Consider the following 13,184-nt stretch of genomic DNA (forward strand, 5'->3'; position numbering starts at 1 on the left):
GCAGCTTCCTTGAGTCACAAAAGAAGGATCCAAGTTTTCAGCTACTCTTGTGAGATAGAAGGTTCTTTGGCAACATACTTCATTATTAAAACGTAGAGAAGTAGAGAAAGTTTGCAGTAGCTGGATTTCTGTTCACTGCTGCACACTACCTTTCCTTTGCAGAGTATTTCAAGGGATTGTATTTTTCATTCCATTCTCACAGTGACTCCAGGAGGTATATATATATATATTTAATTTATTTATTTAATTTATTTATTTTTGGCTGCACTGGGTCTTCGTTGCTGCACGCGGGCTTTCTCTAGGTGTAGCAAGCGGGGGCAACTCTTCGTTGTGGTGCACGGGCTTCTCATTGCGGTAGCTTCTCTTGTTGCAGAGCACGGGCTCTAGGCACGCGGGATTCAGTAGTTGCAGCTCTCAGGCTCTGGAGCACAGGCTCAGTAGTTGTGGCGCACGGGCTTAGTTGCTCTGTGGCATGTGGGATCCCCCCAAACCAGGGATCGAACCCATGACCCCCACATTGGCAGGCAGATTCTTAACCACTGCACCAACAGGGATGTCCTCCAGTAGGTATATATTAATAGCCTCATTTTTCAGAGATGAAGAGACTAAGTCACCACAGTGACATGGCACGTCCATGACCACATGGCTGAGAAGCAGCCAGGCCAGGGCTCAGACTCTGGTCTTCCGACAGATGCCATGTCCTGTGCTCTGTCTTCTGCTCCATGGCTGCCTTCCTAGTTTCAGGATGGGAATCAAAGCCTGGAACAAGGATAACAGTAAAATTAATAACTGATTTTTTTAGCATTTGCTATGTACTAGATACTGTACTAATTACTTCATACGCATTATTGCTTCTACTCTTTGTAATTTTTGAGGGCTGTCATTATTATCCCCATTTAAAGAAGAAACTGGGTTTCAGAGAGCATAAATGACTTGCTTGAAGATACAGATTGGTAGAGACTGAATCTATCTCCAGACCTAGGCACTGAGCCATGGTATGTGCTAGTACCCTATAGCTAAAATCTGGGAGAAGAGGCAGGGTCTTATGAAGAATAAAAGATCTGCGTTTGAGTTCTAGCTCTGCTTCTATTCATCAGTATGATCCTGGGAAAACCTGTTAACCCTTTGGACTCTTGGCTTCTTATTATAAAATGGGGCTGCTGCTGAAACCTCACTCCTTCTCGGATGGGACTCGAACCCAGCCAAAACTCAGATTGGGACTTGAATCCATGATCCCTGACTAGGAGGGGACTCGAACCCACTGTCTTTTGATTAAAACCGCTCACCTGCTACTGAAGCTAGGGTTCTTTTGTCTCATTACAGAAAGAATTCAGCGTGAGGCAAAGCCGCAGGCAAAGAATGAGTTTATTAACACAGGACGTGTGTGAGAGATACAAGCGGGCTGGCAAAGGAGCACAGCAGCCCTGAGAATGAGGAGGGCTACATTTTTATAATCAAAGAAAAAGTGAGGAGGAGAGAAGACCACCTTCTTACTCATTCTTCAGCAGATCTCAAGGCTTACATCATTAGTCTCTCCTGTGGCCCTATAGGGTTTAACCGGGACTGTCATGGTGCTATTTAAATCATACGTATATTAGCAAAAGTGTGGTAACATATACTAAAATATGGTAATTTATCTCAGGTTTCGATATAATGTCCCCTTTCACCTAATTTCTTTCCCCTTTCACCCATATTTCTCTTGGCCACATGCAGAAATGCTACTCTTCAAGGACTGTTAACTCTCTGATTTCACGTAACAAGACTCAGGCCCCATATCTATTGTCTTGTGTTTTAATTATCAGGGTTTGTGGCTTGAGTGTGTCTGGCTCTTGGTTACGCCTGGTCTTCCTTCAAGGTAGTATAGATTGTTGCTAGGTTACTGGATTCTTCTTTTGAGTAGTCATTAGCTTACAACCTCCCAAACTCTGTTGAAATTCCCTTTCTGTCCTTAGTCCCCTACTGGGATTTCTAAAAACTGACTATTTAATTATCCTAATCTATCCCTATCAGTATTATTTGGCCTGATATCTCACACAGGAGGATCCATCGGGCCAGACATACCTAGGGGCTCTCTAAACTGAAGAGAATGGTATGAAGATGAGGCATCATTCTTCGTGTTAGAATTGGGACTACAGCCCTAATATCCTGACAGCTCATTGCAATGCCCAGAAAACCTGGGCTCTTCCCTCAGTCCCATATTCTCTCAACAGCTGCCAGATCAGTTTGGTTTTTTTAAAAAAAGCTTTGTTCTTACAGAACGTGTCCATGAGAGTATCTCCCTTTCCTTATAGTATAGAAACTCACTGAGTGAAATTTACAGAGTATATTTTTGAGCACCCTCGCTTTGGCTGCTGGGCAAAGCAATTGTCTGTCAACAAACCAGGTGGATAGAATCACTGCCCTGAGGGTTTTTATATTCTGAGAATGACTAACAACCTCTTCTGCCCTAGAGTAAACAGAGGGAAGGCCCTGGTAGCTTGTGGCCAAGACAGAATTGATTTGTTCTTGTGTTCAGGGTCATTGACTCTCAGGAGAGCTGCCATTTACCGAGTGCCTCCAGTGGGACACGTGCACTAAGTATATTATTTCTAAACCTCACCATAGCCACCTGAAGTATTCTTACTCCCCTTTTATAGAGGAGAAGACTGCAGGAATTGCCCAGAACCTCAGAGCTAGTCAGTTTCGCACTGGTCTTCTTCCTACGTCATCCATTCCATGTCACCTAAACAACCAGCCATTTTCCAAGTGCCACCCTTTCCTCATCCAGCCCTACCATTCCTTTCTTGCTCAGGGCTTGAAGGACCATCCTGGCCAGAAAGAGAGCTGCATTTTCTAAAACTCACACCCACACTTTGGGCTATGACCAACCCCTACCCCTGCTTTTTTTTTTTTTTTTTTTTTTTTTTTTTTTTTGGACAGTTTATCAAAGCCTTTGCTTTTCTTATATTCATTCAGTCCTGGGTTTCTATTTAGTTATGATGATAGATATATTTTGGGAAATTTTGATGCCTTGGAGTACAAATTTGGAATTTTGGGGAGTAAGACAGCTGCAAAATGTAGTGGGAATTGAAATACACAAAATCTTAATTTTCAGTCTCATTTACAGGTTTACAATCACCTCATTTTAGAATAGCAAGATAGGTTACATGCATTGCTCATGTAAATAACCAGATTTTATTTAGAGAACTATAAAGGTAAAATGTAAAGGGGAAGAACATATTTTAAATGAGTTGGATTATTTTCTACTTTCAATTTCTGAAAAAAAGTTTTTAGAATACTTTCTTTTTTCCTGAAATTCCATCCCCTTTAGGGTAAATTTATAGCTATAAAAATGACACCTTGGAAACCTTTCTATTATAACCCTAATCACAGAAGATTAGTGGGAATTATTATTCTTCCTAGCCATTTGGTACAACGAAATAGATCACAGCTCTTCCTTAAAGAGGAAATGACATTTTTCAACCGGGTATGTTGTCTATCTCACAATCATAACCACTTTCATATCTGGGATATCTTAAATTGAAAATGTCCACAAAGTGCACAGCCTGGCTTAGGGGGAGAAAAGGTAGAGGGTTTGCCTCGAATTCTGTCACTTGGCTGATCTTTTTCTCCTGTAGAAATTTCTTTACACTGAAGAAGGAGCCCTGTTGGGCTTCCCTGGTGGCGCAGTGGTTGAGAGTCCGCCTGCCTATGCAGGGGATGCGGGTTCGTGCCCTGGTTCGGGAAGATCCTACGTGCCGCGGAGCGGCTGGGCCCGTGAGCCATGGCCGCTGAGCCTGCGCGTCCGGAGCCTGTGCTCCGCAACTGGAGAGGCCACAAATGAGAGGCCTGCGTACCACAAAAAAAAAAAAAAAAAAAAAAAGAGCGAGCCCTGTTGACTTGGGAACTGTATGAAACTTTTGGTGAATTTGGGGGGTGGGCTTAGGACTACATTTCTGTGCACTTTCTCTTACTTTTCCTGCTTCTGAGAAAAAGAACCTCTATTCCAAAGCTGGAGCTTCCTGCCAAGGGACGCTGCTTTCTCTGCGGCCAGCTCTATGGAAAAGCCAGAACCCAGCCTGGAGGGGACAACCCAAGGCACGGGCAAACAACACATATTCCGTTCGTTTGAACTTTGCTGCTGTTATTGTGGTGGTGATTGTGATTTAGGAGCAAAGATTTCAAGGGGGACAGATCAGCTGGCTGCCCGGAAGGTTTCCGGCTTCTCAGCACAAGCAGATCGTCGGACTAACAAGTCACCTGTAGAGTGTCTGCAGTTCACTGAGGACACCACAGTCAGAGCTGCTGTAGACACAGTCCAAGTGGCCGATTTTATAACCCAAACCAGGTAGGCATTACCTAATTTTCAGTGGCAAAGAAGGGACAGAGAGGAAAGAGAGGAAAAAGACCGCGTGGTGGAATTTAGTAATACGAAGCAAGAAACCAAAAGAATATTTTTTTCAGCAGCCGAAGTATTTTCCTGTTTAGAGAACCAGTGTCTCCTGCATAACCACAAATAACAAAGAATAAAATTAAATAAGATTAAAAGGCCAGTTGACTGAAGAGCAGAGGCAAGGAGATCAGAGTCAGGAATTCAGGCTCTTATCTTTGAGAGAGGAGAGAGGCAAAGAGAAGAAGTTGAAAATGCCAGTGTCTGTTTCATGAAATAAAAAGAGATTTCTGTAAGCATCCCACAGAAACACCCCTTTTGTGCAATGCCAAGGAAGCCTATTGAAGGTTACCAGCTTTGCAGCCTCCTGGGACCTGGAGGAATACTCCAGAGAGTCAAAGGCACGATATAATACTGCTCTGTTTGTTACTTTGGCAGGTGTAAGACAACTTCGCTAAGCCGTACTCTGATAGGGCCTGGGGCCAGCACCTTTTGAGCGAGAGAAGGGAATCCTTCTCTGGGACAAGGTTTTCTCAACCTTCCTGCTCTCAGAGGGTCCCTGACATGTCCACAGCAGGAGTGTAAAATTTTTCACCATCCTTGGCAAATTCCTGAAGTAGAGCTGGGCTACCTAGAATGCTGCCCTGTCACTGGTGGATCCGAAGGGAGGGTGAGGGTGTTGTAAAGGAATTGAAGGGCTGGCTAGAGCGACGGTCCCATCAGCATCTCCAGTGCAACACCCCTGCGCTGCTCCGCCATCGTCAGGGCAGGCATCAGAGGCTGGTTTTCCCTCTCGCCAGGACAGGCGGTACTCCTTTAGCTCACCGGCCTCAGTCCTCGTGCCCTTGCCTGCCCGAGGAGCATCCTCAGGGCCAGATGCAGACGCGAGATGGCAAACCCAAGTGGAGTGGGAACCCTGAATGAACCTTGCCTTCGGGGAGCTTTGCTCCTGTCCACAGATTAGCTAAGGCCGCGTGCTCTGAGCCGCGATCACTGGCGACAGAAGCTTTCCAAAGCGGGCGAGTCTCCACCGCGGGCCCAGGAGCGCTCTCAGGGATGGTGCCAGGTGAATTGGCGGATTTACTGTGAGCCTCCTCCCAGACTTATGCCCTGTAGGTTCGTCTCTCCAGCCTCAAAGACTGAAGGGCGTGTTGAGGGGCCGAGCAGCTGTAGTCCCGAGTGACAGAAGAAGCTGAGCTGCTGAGGGGTGGCACCTATGCCAATTCAGCAAGGGTGGCATTGGGCAGAGTCTTAATTGTTCACCCTAATCATTGACCTGAGTCGGTCGCTCCCAGATCTGAGCCGCAAGGGAACCCTCCCAAGGGGAAGCCCGGCAGTTAGTTTGACCTGGGGAAGCAGCCAGAAGGGGAGGAGTTGGCCCTGTGGCTGATTAAGTTCAAAGCAAGCAAAAAGAAAACCAAAAACTGATTGTAGCTTCAGACACTCCTAATGAGCCTGTGAATCCCTCCAACGATTTGCTACCCTGTAGCAAAGCGCATGGGTAGAAGCGGCCTCACTCCTTCCTTTCCCACTTGTGACATTTTATTTCCCATCATGGCTGAAGTTCTTGACAAATTAATCGATCTTGAATGAAAAAAAATGTTGAGGTCAGAGGAACGTGGTTCCCAGGAACTTACACACCCGGCCTCTGAGACCCATTCCCTGGGGGAGGTCTTAACAGGCCTTCAGTTAGTCAGTTTGCACACACGCTGGAGAGTCCTGCCGGGGTCTGTGGGCCACTGCCCAGGCTCCCAGGCAGGTGGTCCACGTCTCCCTCCTGCACAGCAGTGCTTGTGGCAAGGCTGGGAGACGGAGCGTCGTCTCAGCAGAAACCACATGCTCAAGGAGTTGAGCCTCACCAGCTATGGCTCCGTTCCGCTTTGCTCTCTGGGGTCCCAGCCTTCCCCCTGCCCTATATTGCCTTTCCTTCTAAGCCCCTGGCAGAGAGTATTCCTCTCTCCCACTCAAGACTCCACCTTCAGGCACAACAGGCCAACCCCAAACAGTTTCACATTTCAGAGGATGATTTTGTAAGAACTTCCAAGTAGGGCAGTCATTTGCAACTTCCTCCAAGGAACAGAGGACTTCTCTTCTTTCAAATGCCATTGTGATGGCTTCCTTTGGCCGCCAGAGGCACGAACAGTCAGAACACATTGGGGATTTCTACTCTGATGAGCAAAATCTGGTTACTTTTCTTTGCTGTGTTTCTCCCAGGGATCCAGGGAATTACTAAAACTATCACACAACCCTGCTGTGTCTCCTTCAGAAAACTTGGAGCTATTCTCCCAGCAGTGTGACAGTTTACTGTGCCCCGAGCATCCTCTCATGCTGGTGGAGGAGATGGAAGAGAAATCTAGGCCTTTCATATCGTCCCTTCCATGCCCAGCCTCATAGGAGCATTACAATCCTCAGTGCTGCGACATCCAAAAAGAGAACAGTTGGCCTGGGCAGTTCGAAGGAGATTATCCTAAAGCAGTGGCTTAAGTGTCATATGGCCATTTCTTCCCTAAGCATTTATTGAGTAACTACTATGTACCAGGTTCTAGAGCTACAAAGTGCATGGCACTACTCTCTGTCTCTGCAAAGCCTGGGGAGTTAAGAGTCTAGAGCAAGACCCTCCTGGCCAGTGAGGCTTCTATGCTCAGGGCAGGTGTCCCTTGGCCTCGGCTAGCCCGCACTGTGGGGGAACTGCTCCCCTTGCTGGCTTCTCCTGGTAGGGGGAAAAGATAAGGTATGAGGAATGAGGGTGTGAGGAGGTGGTCATCCCCAGGGAAACCAGCCTTTGGAGAATTCCTTCAAGGGTCTCAGTTGGCCTTAGACATCCCCAAATGTGCTTCTCGTGTATGAGTCCCCTTTGTCTATGTGTGTCCAGTTTCTGAGTAGGCAGATAGCATGTGAATGAGAACCTTTAAGAAAGTAGGACTATTCCTTCATTCCCTTTGTTTTTTCTCCTTTGAATTTCCTCTCTTCACTTCCCGTCCTTTTATCCTGCCACACTCTTGTCACCTCCCAGGAAGCGTATAGGCACCTCGCCGCCTGCAGGATTGAGCTCAAACTCCACAGCGTGGCCTTCCGTGGAGTGTGGGCTCAGTATGGGACCGTTGAATGTGGTTTCAGAACAAGCCATTCTCTTGGTCTTTTCCAGTGCCTTTGTTTCACAGGAGTTAATGGACTGCCTTTTCTGGAAATTTGAGGATTAGTATTTTCCTTCAAAATCAACTTTGACTTTTCACTTAGAACATGTTAAAAGACTAAGGTCCTCTCCCTCACCCCCAGCCAAACCCAATAGACACACATGAGCAAGCCTTCCCCTGACCCCAAGCTCTGACCCTTGAAACCTGCAGAGACAAAGTGTACCCTCATGTTTTTAGCCAGAGATTGTCTGGCCTGCCCTGTCCCCATAACTGAACAATGATTAACAACCCTCCGTACTTTAATATGCAAATAAATTATTAACAATGGGTTGTGCCTTTTCCCAGGTTGTAAAAAGATGACTGGTTAGAGTCCCAATGCTCTCCTTGTCAGGAGAGGAAATGTAGGGGAGAATGTCATCTCAGGTCACTGTCCTGGAAGACACATAACAAAGATGCGGCAGGCTCCAGCCGGGAGTGGGAGTGGGGTGACAGACGGCAGGAAGGCCACCGGTGAGAGACTTTCAGCTCTTTGTCAGGTTTGAGTCTTTCCTTTCGATTTTTCTCTTCTGGGATTGGAAATGGGCAGAAGGCACGGAGTATGATTAGGGTATCAATGGCTGCACAGAGATCTTAGGGGAAGGTTCTTGTTTCAAGAAGAGACGAGCGAGGAGCTGGCATGTGAACATAAAAACCAACATGAAGGCCCTTCTAGACCCCGGGTGTTCCAGGGAGAGAGCGTGGGCCTGGCATGGGAGCAAAGATCAAAAGGGCAGCACGAGGACAGAGCGGCTTGGTCACATGACATATCAGTCCCGAGGCTGTGGGAAGGGAGAGCAAAAGATGGCGGAGACAAGGATACATGGCACTGATGGGAAGTCCGGAACATCTCCGGATCTCACTGGAGGCAGAGAGAGGCCAGGCAGTGAACTGTGAAGACCCAGTGGAGCCCACACCAGAGGATCAAGAGAAATTTGGTGATTTGGGCTGAGGTTTTTGTTTCCTGTTTGTTTGTTTTTAACAGACTTCATTCTTTTAGAGCAATCTTAGGTTTACAGAAAAATTGCACAGAAAATACAGTGAATTCCCGTTTCCCACCTCTCCCCTATGCACAGATTCCTCTATTATTACCATCTTGCATTAGTGTGGTACAGTTATTACAATTACCAGCATGGATACATGAGTATTAACTAAAGTCCATAGTTTACATTAGGGTTCATTCTTTGTGTTGTGCAGGTGCATGGTTTTGACAAATGCATAAGGTCGTGTATCCACAATTACAGTGTCGTAAAGAATAGTTTCACTGCCTTAAAAATCCCCTATGCTTCACCCATTCATCCCTTTCTCCTTTCTCCCAAACCCCTGGCAACCAGTGACCTTTTTTACTGTCTCTATAGTCTTGCCTTTTCCACAGAGAATTTCCTCATATAGTTGGAATCCTTAGCAATATGCTTTTTAAAGTTCCTGCGTGTATTTTCACAGCTTGATATCTCATTTCTTTTTAGCACTAAGTAATCTCTCATTGTATGGACGTGCAACAGGATTTTATCCATTTGGGCAGACTTTTCAGTAAGATAAAAAAGCAGAAACAATGGAAAGGGTGGAGGCAGAGAAGGCAGCAAGGTCCACAGGACATGACAGAAGGAAGAAGGAGGAAGCTTTGGAGAAGTGGGAAATTAAACATGAGCGCAGAGGCCTGAACCGGCCTAAGGCAGGTTCTTGAGACCTAGTGCTTGATGGGAGAAGCTTGCTACACACTGACCCTCCACCAGGCCTTTCCTGCTCTTATAGACAGAAACTTCATGAGGGCAGGAACCATGTCTGTCTCATCCCGAGAGCCCAGTGTGAGGCAGGCATCCAATAAATATCTGTTGAACCCATTAAACTTTCCAGGACCTTTCCTAAAGAGCAAGTTTGCCCAGACGCCAGAAGATCTGAAGATCCTGAGGTTGGCCGGTCACCTCAGGCAGGTCTTCATTGCTTGCTCCGCTGAGCCCTTTTCTGTGGTGGGGCAAAGCTTGCCTGGGACATTCCCCTCCTCAAGCAAGCATGCATCTCTCTTGCCGCCATCTGCCTCTGCCTTGTGAGATGTTCTGTGGACAGAAGCAGAGGCAAGCTGTGGGGAGCCAGGAAAACCAAGGGAGATTCAAGCTAACCTAACATCCCAGGTAAAAAGGCATGTCACCAAAGGACCGGAATCCAGCTCTCCAAGCACTCACTTTTCAACCCAATCACAAGGCAGCAGAATTAGCCCAAACAACTGCTCTGGAGACAGGAGGACCAAATGGGTGATTCAGGTGCTAAGAAACAGCTGTGAGAGGAAGACGAGCCATGCCCTCCAGATGTTCCCATTTGGGAGGAGAGAAGGCCTGTGCCACGTAGCAGCAGCCCACGCATGGGAGCTGTGGGAGCCCAGCCAAGGGAGTGCAGCTAACAGTCTGGGTGAAAGGGGATAGCCCTCCAGCGGAGCTGGAAGATCAGCTCAGACACTGCAGGATCAATAGCCATTCACCAGCCAGAATTCACCACTTGGGTAATGCTCCCTGGGCAAAAGAGTTTACCAACCAGACCTTTGTCTTGCACAAGGTCACTGCTTAAAATCAGGTCCTCTCCCAGGGTGTGATCCTGGCATTCCTTGGTACCCATAGCACTTTCTCTTCCTGTGATGAAAGGGGTGAATGAGCCTGATAAGATGATGAGGGTATTTTGCTTGGGATCTGTCCATACCCTACCCATGTTTGTGTCCACATGACTTACAGAGTCAGCACCAGGGTGGAGAGCGCTTGAGAATTTTTTTTTTTTAATATTTGAGAAAACATCAGTTTACTTTATTTATTTATTTTTTTTGGCCACGCCTCACGGCATGTGGGATCTTAGTTCCCTGACCAGGGGTCAAACCCGTGCCCCCTGCAGTGGAAGCGTGCAGTCACAACCACTGGACCGCCAGGGAATTCCCGAGAATTTCTTATCTGAGGGAAAGAACGTGGGCTGCTCGGCCTGAAGCCTGTTTTGAACAGGGCGCCTCATCCAGAGACACACATGTGGCTCCCCATCTCCACTGGGGGAGTTGAGGGTGATGGTGAATAGTTAATCAGATGCAGAGGGTCGAGGTGCAAGGAGTAGCTGCCTTCCCACCTTGAAGCCCCCTAACTGGCAATCCCCGAAGAAGGGGGACACACCCCATGGTGAGGATGGCCCAGTGTTGCTTCTGTGTGTTCTCAAGGCCTCAGCGTTGGGGCTCTTTCGGCCATGGGGCAGCAGAAGTGGCCCCAACACCTCCAGGCAGCCAGAAACACAGAAAGCAGGAGAGAGCCTAGCTTCACTCAGCGTTGGGACAGCTGGCCTCTCCTAACACACCAGCATCAGGCCCCATCTGCTGAGCCTGGCCGGTCTCTGGGGCATTTCTTGGACATATGGGCCTCCAGCGAATGACCACTAAGTTCTCTGTATCCAAACATTTCTACGAGAAAGATAGTTCCTGCGTCTCACTACAATCTGTTTGCTCAGGGCATCTGCTATTGGGTGCTTACCAGCACAGAACTTTTATTTTATTTTATTTCTTGCTTACATGAGTTTGCCTTCATCAGGGGGACTGCTTGTGGAAATTCAGGGCAAAGTCCGACATTTGGTAATAATGGAGAGAAAATGAAGAGTCAGTGCTAGGCTCGGTCCTGCTCTGTCCTGGAACTAGGACTCAGAACACAAAGCCTTCCTCTCTCTCCTCCTCCCACTCACAGTTTTTCTCCCCAGCTTTCCAGAACACTCTTTATTTATTTATTTATTTATTTTGCGGTACGCGGGCCTCTCACTGTTGTGACCTCTCCCATTGCGGAGCACAGGCTCCGGACGCGCAGGCTCAGCGGCCATGGCTCACGGGCCCAGCCACTCCGCAGCACGTGGGATCTTCCCAGACCGGGGCATGAACCCGTGTCCTCTGCATCAGCAGGCGGACTCTCAACCACTGCACCACCAGGGAAGCCCCAGAACACTCTTTAGACTTAACCTCCTTCTATCTTAGCCTATGCCCTTTCTTCCCAGCCACCCTGTATTTCTCAGCCATCCATATTGGAGCACATTTAAATATCTACCCATAACAAAGGTAAAGCCTCGGCAAGGGGTCCAGGCTCCCTGGGAAACTGGGAGTTGGGAGAGAGGAGGGCACAGAGCTGAGAATGGCCAGAGCTCCTTCACAAGGGCCCCTGAATGTCTGGGAACATAAGGGGATAGACACTCATGACAGAGTACAGAGCCATGCCCTTATGATTTATAATATTAAATTGTGTCTCATTCATTTATTCATTTCTCAACAAATTATTCATTCTCTCAACAAATGTTGATTGAGCACCAGTTATATAACAGGAAGTATAAATGAAAGCCAGTCCTTGTCCCCAAGAAGCTTATGGGTGACCCTGGCACATGGACCAGAAATGGCGATAACAAGGGTGAAGAAGTTGGTGGTCCTGAGAGACCCAAGAGCAGTGGGTGTGCAGGAGAAGGTCTGGGACCCAGCTGGGTTGATCTGGGAAGAATTTGCAAGGACTTAATGCCTGAACTGAGTCTTGAAGGTAAAGTTGGGAGGAGTAGGACACCGGATAGCATATTCCTGACAGAAGGGGCCCAGTGCAAGAGCAGAGGCACCGAGAGAGCAGGTGGTAATGGGGAAACTAGGGTGTAAAGTGGACGGAACCCTGAGATGGGTGAGACCTGAGGCCGGAAGGCAGAGGCAGCTAAGGATGGAGTTTGAGGCCAGCAAGGATGCTGAGGCTACGGAAAATTACAGGACTGTGGATGGGAGAGACGTGCAATCGGATTCCCATTTACAGAAGGAAAGTCCTGGCTGAAATGTGGAGATCAGTTTGGAAGGAACGAGACCAGAGGCACGGAGAACACGTAGCAGGCTGTTGCAATAACATCATCTGGAAACGATGTTCTTCGGAAGTCTCTATGTCCACACCTGTCTACCTCAGGCTTCCTGTCAGGGGAAAGCAAGCTGGCGAAACAGGTTTTCGAGAAAATAGCTCACTCGTTAATTGCAATGTTTTGTTGCTGTCAGTGACTATAATGCTTTGTTTTACAGTCGTGTAAAATCAGCATCTTGCAAATATTTCCTCCTGGTAAAAGCTAGCCTCCAGAACTGGGAGGCTATAAATAAATTTCTGTTGTGTAAACCACTCAGTTTGTGGTACTTTGGTGTGGCAGCCCTGGCAAACCAACACAGGTGGGAAGTCTAATGATCCTATGTTACATGTGGAAACTGAGGCACAGAGAGAGTAAGTGTTTACCCAGTGCAATACAGCTAAGAAGTGGTGGGCAGCTTGTTTCAGAATCTGCCTTCTTAATTACAGTATTTAAAAATAATTCTGTCTTGGTCTTAAACAGTCGAATGCTCTTCCTTTGAAATGAAGCTTAATTTTGGCGTAGTCCTATAGTAAAAAGAAAGAAAGAAATGAACTCCTTGGCGGTCCATGACCCTTCCTAGCGAGGCCATAGTCCAGCCCATGTCATTCTGCCATCCTGTGCTAGGACAAGTGTCTGGATAATTGTGTCCCTGTGTCTAATCCAAGAGGAAACGTCCTCCCCAAAGAGGCTGTGAGTATATGCCAGACAGCTGGGTCCCGGAGCCTCCTGGCAGTGGCAAATACCTCCTTCTAACGTAGGTAAGAAGACAGATTCTGGAGCATGCT

General features: G+C 47.5%; 1 protein-coding gene across 4 annotated transcripts in view; it reads left to right on the forward strand.

The window, feature by feature from the left end:
• PRLR (prolactin receptor) overlaps positions 1–13,184 on the forward strand; it is a 171,307-nt gene that overhangs the window by 27,429 nt on the left and 130,694 nt on the right. For 3 of the 4 annotated variants that reach the window (XM_082836096.1, XM_082836095.1, XM_082836097.1), the window contains exon 1: positions 7,883–8,013. The exons of the other annotated variant lie outside the window; for it this stretch is intronic. The gene's annotated coding sequence lies outside the window, so the exon portion shown is untranslated. Of the gene's footprint in view, positions 1–7,882; positions 8,014–13,184 lie in introns of those variants that run through there. 4 annotated transcript variants of the gene reach the window in all.

Source organism: Leucopleurus acutus (assembly GCF_964270905.1).
Source record: "Leucopleurus acutus genome assembly, chromosome: 3".
In the NCBI taxonomy this organism is placed as follows: domain Eukaryota; kingdom Metazoa; phylum Chordata; class Mammalia; order Artiodactyla; family Delphinidae; genus Leucopleurus; species Leucopleurus acutus.